We start from the raw sequence: 8,959 nt of genomic DNA, 5'->3' as shown, positions 1-8,959 counted from the left end.
GGAAAATGTCTTCCTCAACCTTTAAAGGTAAATCTTTCACTGCTGACAACTTGCTTGACCTTGTGCATACTGATTTGTGTGGTCCTATGAAAACTAGAAGTGTGCAGGGTGATAGGTACCTCATGATTCTCACTAATGACTGCTCAAGAATGATGTGGGTCACATTCTTGAAAGACAAGTCTGAAGCCTTTGTAAAGTTCAAAGCTTTCAGAGCATTAGTGGAGAAGGAAAGCGGTAAAAGGATCAAGTGCTTGAGAACTGATCAAGGAGGGGAATTCACTTCCAGTGAATTCAACAAGTACTATGAAGAACATGGCATCAAGAGGCAATTGTCTGCCCCCCGGACTCCACAATAGAATGGCCTAGCAGAGAGGAACAATTGGACTATGGTTGAAGCAGCTAGAACCATGTTGATTCAAGGAAAGGTAGCTCACACCTTTTGGAGAGAAGTGATGAGCACTGCAGTCTACACAATGAACCGGGTACTCATCAAGAAAGGTAAGGATAAAACTCCTTATGAGTATTGGACCGGTAAGACACCTGTGGTTAGCTACTTTAGAGTGTTTCGTAGCAAATGTTACATCAAGAGGAGTGAACACCAAAATAAATTTGATGCAAAATGTGATGAGGGAATGTTCCTACGATATTCCACCAAGAGCAAAGCTCTCAAGTGTTTCAACAATAGGACTCAAAGAATTATGGAAAGCATCAATGTAAGAGTTGATGAAACCTCTGAGAGAACTAAGGAAACCAACAGTGAGCAAGCGGTAAATGAACCGGTTGCAACCTTCTGGGAACCGATTGACAGCCAACCGTGTACCAGTAACAATGTTCCTACACCGGCAAATGTAGATGTTGATACTGATGGAGATGAGGATGAAGAAGAAAAGAAAGAGGAATCTATCAAGACCATTCCTTGGTATGTCAAGCAGATCATAGGAGATAAGGATGCAGGAATCCTTACAAGAAGAAAGGTCAGAGAAAACTCATGTATGATCTTTGAATTTGAGCCTAAATCATTCAAAGAGGCACATAAGGATGAAGACTGGATCAAGGCAATGGAAGAGGAACTTGACCAAATAGAGAAAAATGGTACATGGTCTTTGGTACCCAGACTGGAGCATAAAAATTTCATTGGTACTAAATGGGTTTTCAGAAATAAGTGGAATGAGGATGGCATAGTGATTAGGAACAAAGCCAGATTAGTGTGCAAAGGATATGCTCAAGAAGAAGGAGAAGACTATGGAAAAACCTTTGCTCCCGTATCCAGATTGGAAGGAGTCCGTATGCTTCTTGCATATGCAACTTTTAAAGGTTTCAAAGTATATCAAATGGATGTAAAATCTAGATTCCTAAATGGTGTACTTGAAGAGGAGGTGTATATTGAGCAACCAGATGGGTTTGCCCTATCTGAAGATAGTGACATGGTATGTAGGCTACATAAAGCCTTATATGGACTAAAGTAGGCACCTAGAGCATGGTATGAACATCTGCATTCCCATCTTGTGAAGATTGGATTTGAGAGAACAAGTGAAGATAGTAATATCTACTTGAAGTTTGAAGGAGATTAGATCCTGATCTGTGAGGTATTTGTTGATGATATTATCTTTAGTGGATATGACAAGATGAGTCATGAGTTTGCAGATGAGATGAAGAAAGAGTTTGAAATGTCACTCATAGGGGAGATTAAATTCTTCATTGGACTGCAAATCTAGCAGATGACGGATGGAATCTTTATCACTTAGTCCAAGTATGTCAAAGGGGTGTTGAAGACCTTTGGCATGGAAGATAGCAAGCCAGTTGGTACTTCGATGGTGACCGGTTGTAAACTATCTAAAGAACATGACTCAGAATTGGTTGATGAGAAGGAATACTGATCAATGATTGGTAAGTTGCATTATGTAGTGCATACCAGACTCGATATTGCACATGCAGTTGGCATTACTGCAAGATTCTAGAAAAGCCTAAGAGAATCTCACCTAGTTGTAGTCAAGCGGATTCTTAGGTATCTGAAGGGAACTGTTGACTATGGATTGTGGTATCCTTATAGTATGGATTTCAACTTGAAAGCATACACGGATGTTGATTGGGTAGGCAATATAGATGACCGGAAAAGCACAACCGGTGGTGCATTCTTTCTTGGTGGTAGACTGGTCTCATGGATGAGTAAGAAGCAGAGTTGTATCTCTCAGTCTACAACGGAAGCAGAGTATGTTGCAGCTTTCATGAACTGCACTCAAACAATCTGGATGAAGTATGTATTAAATGGCTTCAAAGTTCCTATATCTAAACCAGTAAGTATATTTTGTGATAACATAAGTGCTATCAATATCTCAAAGAATCCGGTTTTACACTCTAGAACCAAGCATTTTGAACTTAAGTATCATTTCTTGAGGGAAAAGGTTCAAAACAAAGAGATTGCACTAGAACATGTTTCCAATCAGGAGCAATTAGCAGATATATTCACCAAGCCTCTCCCAATGGCTACATTTATGTACTTAAGAGGTGAATTAGGGGTGTTACCCCTCCAGGAGGTAAACTAAAGATATATGATCCACATCAGTTAGGTATTGCATAGTCAATTTTTTCTTTAGGATTGATGTGTTGAAGGATGCTACTCCTTAGGGGGAGTAGCATAATGGAACATGGAAGCTTGTGCCTCCACTTTGGCATTGTTTTCAAAGCGGGAGAAGATGTGAAGCGGAGAAGATATCTGCAAAAAATGGGGAGAAGATGTGAAGCGGAGAATATATCTTTGTTTATTGCCATGAAGCGGAGAAGATATCTGTGTTTATTGCCTTCAATGCCAAAGGGGGATATTGTTGGCATTATGTGAACGATATGAGGACATAATGACATTGTATGTTGTCATTGATGTCAAATATGCTGAAGAAGTGAGAACCGGCATATGAGAGAATCGGTAGAACACTGTGAACCAACGTTTGTGCCAAAGTGAAGCGGTGTGTTTGTTCATGATGAACCTGCATATAGTTATGAGAACCAGCACATGGAAGTATTGTATGACTACCAGTTGGTAGTCTCAACTTCAGGGTTTATGGTTTAAGTGCTTCAAGCCTGTGTGGCTCAACCGATGACTTTGTGTGATGAGTTAGCATGGTAACAAAAAACAAATTGTGTTGCCACGTAAGCCTTGTGTGCATGAAGGATCTTGCATAAAGTAGATTGTTCCTACCTACCTCAGGAATGTGAGAAGTCTATAAAATAGTGATAACGTGTGATGGGTTATCAGCCGCCATAAAATTGGTGGAAATGGAGGATGGAGAATGTCTTGAGATTGGATCAAGAACTGCTACATTTAATGCAGTGTGCTCAACGGTCAGGATTGAACCGTTTGAATTCCTTAACCTAACAGGTTTAGGGTTTAGGGTTTATGCTACCGACCTATCTATTTTCCTATAAGGTCGATGTTGTGTCTCTTTCTAAGGTTGTTGGCAAAAGTTGTGTGTGTGTATCCAAGAGAAGGGATACGTGATTCTTGCCAGACCAAAAGGAGAGAAGTGATACCTGCAGAGTGTAAGTGTAGAAGGTGAAGAGGAGCTTGAGCAAATCTACATTGGCATTGAGTGTTGTTACCAAATCATTGTAATACTTGTTGATCTCTAACCACCTCAACAGTTGGAAAATCCCTTAATAGGATAGCCTTAACCGGCTTGCTGTAAATCCTTTAACAAGGTAATTCAAAGCTATTGAGTTCGAAATCCTTTAGCTATTGAGTTCTTGAAATCCTCTAACAAGGTAACCTTTAATAGGGTTTAACCCTTAGCTGGGTATTATAGCCATCCCTTAACCGGGTGATCTTTAACAGGATCGGTTCCTAGCAGAACCTATTGTAATGTCTCTAACCGGACAAGGCTCCTAACAGAGTAGACTTCTAAAGAGTTCAAAAATAGCTTGTGGGTATTCATCCCCACCATGGTTTTTCCCATTTGGGTTTCCACATGAAAAATATGTGTGTCATGTGTGATGCTTTTATCTTGTGATGCTTAGCTATTGTCTATCAAGCATATGATGGCTCTGTGTTTTATGCCTATCAATAAAACATGTTGAACTAGCTGTTATTATGATCTGATGATAGATTACCTATTTATGCATAAGGGTGAAATGGTAGTGTAGTCTTGAGTTGACTGAAAATCTAAGTGAGTAACCAGTTAATGCTTGTCTCAGTCATTCTTAGCTTTACCGGTTGCACTCTGTTTCAAACCGGTGTCACTGTTTGCCAGTCATTTGAAGTGTCTGCTATCAAACTGGTTTAGGACTGCATTTTTGTCTATACTGATTCACCCCCCCCCCTCTCTCAGTACCGGGTTAGTACTATCCATTCATCTTTGAGTTATCATCTTCCACCAAGAAATCAAAGCGAAAATTGGACTCCTGTAACTCAAGTATAGATGCCAAGGTGGCCATAGCTTCTGCTACTCTATTTGTAGATCTAGGAATCTGTTGGAATGATAAAAAAGGAAAGTACTTCTTAAGATCATCAACCATCCTCTTGTAAGGCATCAATTTCTCATCTCGAGTCTAGTATGTATCGTTGATTTGATTAACCACCAGTTGAGAATCTCTATAGATATACAATTCTGCAACCTTCCATTCAATAGCTAGTTTTATCCCATTCACCAAAGGTTCATATTCTGCAATGTTGTTTATGCAAGGGAATAGAATCTTATAAGACTTTGGGATTGAATACTTCTAAGGAGTAATGAATAATATGCCAGCACATGAACCATTTTGAGTAAAGGACCCATCAAAGAACATTTTCCAAGGTTGTTGAGTAAGATGTATTATAGATTCATCTGGAAACTCTATGTGTAGTGGTTGAGAGTCTTCAAGTGGAGCTTCAGCAAGTTGATCAGCAATTACCTGTCCTTTTATGGCTTTTCATTCCACATATTCAATGTCAAACTCTGTAAGGATCATGACCCATTTCGCCAATCTTCCTATAATTCTTTCCTTATTGAGAAGATACTTGAGTGGATCAATTTTGGCCACCAACTTGACTGAATGTGCTAGCTTATAGTGTCTCAATTTTTGTGATGCAAAGACTAACGCCAAGCATGCTTTTTTTATTATAGTGTAGTTCATTTCATAAGACACCAATGTCCTACTGATGTAATAAATAGCTCATTCCTTTTTATTGTCCTGTTGCGCCAGAAGTGCCCTCAGTGATGAATCAGTTGCTGATATATATAAATTAGTGGTTTACCTTGAATCAATGGCATCAATATTGGTGGATTTGATAGGTACTCTTTGATTTTCTAAAGATGTTGTTCATACTACTGATCCCAATTGTAAATTACTCCTTTTCTCAATACCTTTGTGAAAGGTTGAGCTTTGTCTACTAGCTGAGAAATGAATCATCTGATGGATTGGAGATGTCCCTGTAGACTTCTCATTTGACTGATGTTCTTCGGAGGTGGCATTCCCATTATGGCTTGGACCTTCTCAGGATCAACCTCGATTCCCTTCCTTGAAATGATGTAGCCAAGTAGTTTACCAGATGTCACTCTGAATGCACACTTCTTTGGATTTAACTAGAGTTTGAACTTTTCCATTATGTCGAGTATAGGACCTAACTCTTGAATATGCATTGATCTTTTCATAGTCTTCACTAAGGTTTCATCAACATAATCTTCCATATTCTTATGCATCATATCATGAAAAATGGTTGTAACTGCTCTCTGATAGGTCACTCTTGCATTCTTTAGCCCAAATGGCATGACATTCCAGCAAAAGGTTCCCCATGCACAAGCGAAAGCTATCTTTTCTTGATCTCCAAGATCTATTTTGATTTGATTATATCTGGAGAATCCATCCATTAGTGAGTACATTTCATACCTAGCAATCATGTCAACTATCATATTAATGTTTGGCAATGGAAAGTTGTCCTTCAGACAAGCTTTGTTAAGATCTCTGAAGTCAGTGCAAACTTTTATAGACTTGTCTGCCTTTGACACAGGTACTATATTTGAAATCCATTCAACATAATCTATAGCTCTAATGAATCCATCTTTTAGTATTTTTTCTAGCTCAGCCTTGACTAGTAGCACAACATGCAGGTGCATCTTACAGAGTTTTTTCTTAACTGGTTTTACTCCTGGTGTAATTGAAAGATGGTGCATAATGAGATCACGATCCAAGCCTGGCATATTAGAGTACGTCCATGCAAAGTTTATTTTCTTTTCTAAGAATAGCTGAGTTAACTCCTTCAATTCTTCTGCTGATAGTGAATGAGCTACATGAATGATGTGTGGTGTCTCTTGACTCCCAATGTTCACTAGTTGAGTTGGCTCGATCAATATGGAGGACCTTTCCTGGAAATGACTTGGCAGTATATCAAGTATCTCACCTTCAGACACATCAAAGAGGTTTTCACCTTTAGGTATGTCCTTTATTTTCTCTTTTTTAGATTCTGACACTGCCACAATGTGGTTTTCGCCATCAGATCTTTTATTTTTGTTTTTCTTGTTTTTGCGACTAAGATACTTGATATCCGCTTCAGTCATATTTTCGCTTTGTTCACTAGTGGAAGAGTCTATAGGTTTGACTGCATTGAGATAATAGGATAATGTATAGTCATTGGCAAAAGTAGGTATATTCATGGGCTAGTTTTGTAAAGTACAGTCAATCAATTCAGGATGTACTAAGGATAAATTTTGGATAGGTTCAAGAGCATTCACGGTATTGTTATCACAGTGGCGGATTGAAAAGTCAAGTTCTAGAAGAATACCTTGCATAAGTGTCTCGAGATCAGGAAGAGTCAGATCATGATTATTAAAGTTCACATTAATATTAGTTGATCTAATCTGATAGACATACTTGTAACGTTGTTCACTACGCCAGACTAGACGTCATATCATGGTTTAAGAGCGATAAGATCAGTAGACAGATTTTCATTGTTTTTATCAGCTGATTCAGAATTTGAGGCTGAGTAGATATTGTCTTGAATAGGACTATCATCAAAGTCATCAGGTGAAGTTTCCAAGTCTTCTTCAAGTGATTTAGTAAGTGTATGTATGGTATCAACACCAACGTATTTAATACTGCAAGTTCCTTCATGTTGTGGTTCATTTGGCATTTGTATTTGACACACCTGTTGACATGATCTTGATGTTTCTGTGATTTGTTGTCATCTACTCCATTCAGCTTCCTCTGGACTGATAACTGGTTCTTGTTCTATAGCTTCCAACTCTTCTTGTGTAGTGCTATACCTGATTTGTTATGTTTTAGGATAGGGGTACATAGATGAGAAGCTTTTTGGTATTCTTCCTTCTTTCAGTCCTTGTTCATAATTTGCTTGTCTCTTTTGTCTAATTTCCTATATTTCTTTCTTTGGTTTTATGCGCATCAGCTCTTGAGTATCATCTATGACACTGCTAGACTCTTCTGGAGTTTCTGTAGTGGATGTGTCTGAGAGATGGTCAGTGCCCCATTCATACTCGTTTGAATCAGTCTCTAAATTGTCTACTTGTTGCCTGCCAGTATATGTGATTGGAACTTTTAGTGGTGCAAACAATTCTCTGATTCTTACTACTTTGTCTCTTATATCCTCAGGGACCTCAACTTCTTGTATTATTGTAGCTGATACCATTGAAGCTTGAGCACTGACTATTTCTTCTTTCTTGACTGTTGATTCCTCCTTCTCTTTTCTACACACTACTTTTGTTTATTGAGTGTCTACTTCATGTAATGTTGAAGGCAATATTCGTTTTTGCCACTTAGACTTAGAAACATGTTTTTGGTCTGATGTCTTTTTCGGATTGTATCCCAGTCCAGCCTTATCATTTGTGGATTTGGTTTGTAGCTGAATTGGTTCAGTATTACCTTCCTTTTGTTTTCCCAGAGAACCAGTACCTAAATACCCCATGTGTTGAATCATTTTGTAGCCAGGAACATATTGGTTTGAGGAAATCTCACAATGTCATACCTCCTCATTTTGATTATCTTCCTTAAAGAGCCAGTTAAGAACAACATCCTCTTCTATTTCATCCACCAAGGAGGTAGAAGACTATACAAAGAGACCATCATATATGCTATTCGGAGCTAAAGTTTGTGTTCTCATAGCCTCTGATGGCTTGCCCAACTATTTTGGTGATGGAGGGAGAGAAACTAATGAAAGTACCAGTTCTATCTTGTAGCCATCCATGCTGGTATTTGTAATCTTCAATCTCTTTTCTAAGTCTTTCATCACTGTTTCTAGATTTGCATTTGGAGAGGCTTCCCTATTATGAGGCACAAAAGTATCTGCACCTTTTGTTAATGCATTACAGATGACATTTGTATCAGCAGGAATACTGACTTCAGCTTCATTATAAGGAAACTTTAAGCATTGATGGTATGTTGATCATACTGCCTTCATTTCATGAATCCATGGCTTGCCCAGTAATATATTATATGACAAAGGAATATCAAGACCTAGAAAAGGACATCTCTTTCTACAGGTCCCACTCTGATAGGTAATGATACCAGACCTTTAGAAGTCCTTTCTTCCTCATCATAGGCTTCTATTGTTATTTTCTTGCCAAGATCAATGACATTTTCAAAGAATCATAGTTTCATAAGCAGACTGTAAGTACACATATTCAACCTTGCGCCTCCATCTATCAAAACACATTTGAATCTATGTTTATGGATCATGGCTTCAATATGCAATGGCTGGTTATGTGGATGATTTAGTGAGTTGTCATCTTCTTTGGAGAAGGTCAAATAGTGAGGTGAAGTCAGATGACCCACCATAGACTAAAACCGATCAATGTCTAAATCTTTTGGAACGTTGGTGGTGAGCAATGCTTTATCTAGGATCTCTTTGTGAGCAGATGAGAGTTTTAGAAATTCAAAGATTGAGATTTGAGCATTTGTCCTTTTTAATTTCTCTACAATTCTATATCTAGAAGATGATGATGAAGTTAACCTTTTAAATTTGTCCAAGGTTGATTCTTTT

Source organism: Cryptomeria japonica, chromosome 1, assembly GCF_030272615.1.
Source record: "Cryptomeria japonica chromosome 1, Sugi_1.0, whole genome shotgun sequence".
Lineage (NCBI taxonomy): Eukaryota > Viridiplantae > Streptophyta > Pinopsida > Cupressales > Cupressaceae > Cryptomeria > Cryptomeria japonica.
Note: the sequence above shows the minus strand (reverse complement) of the source record.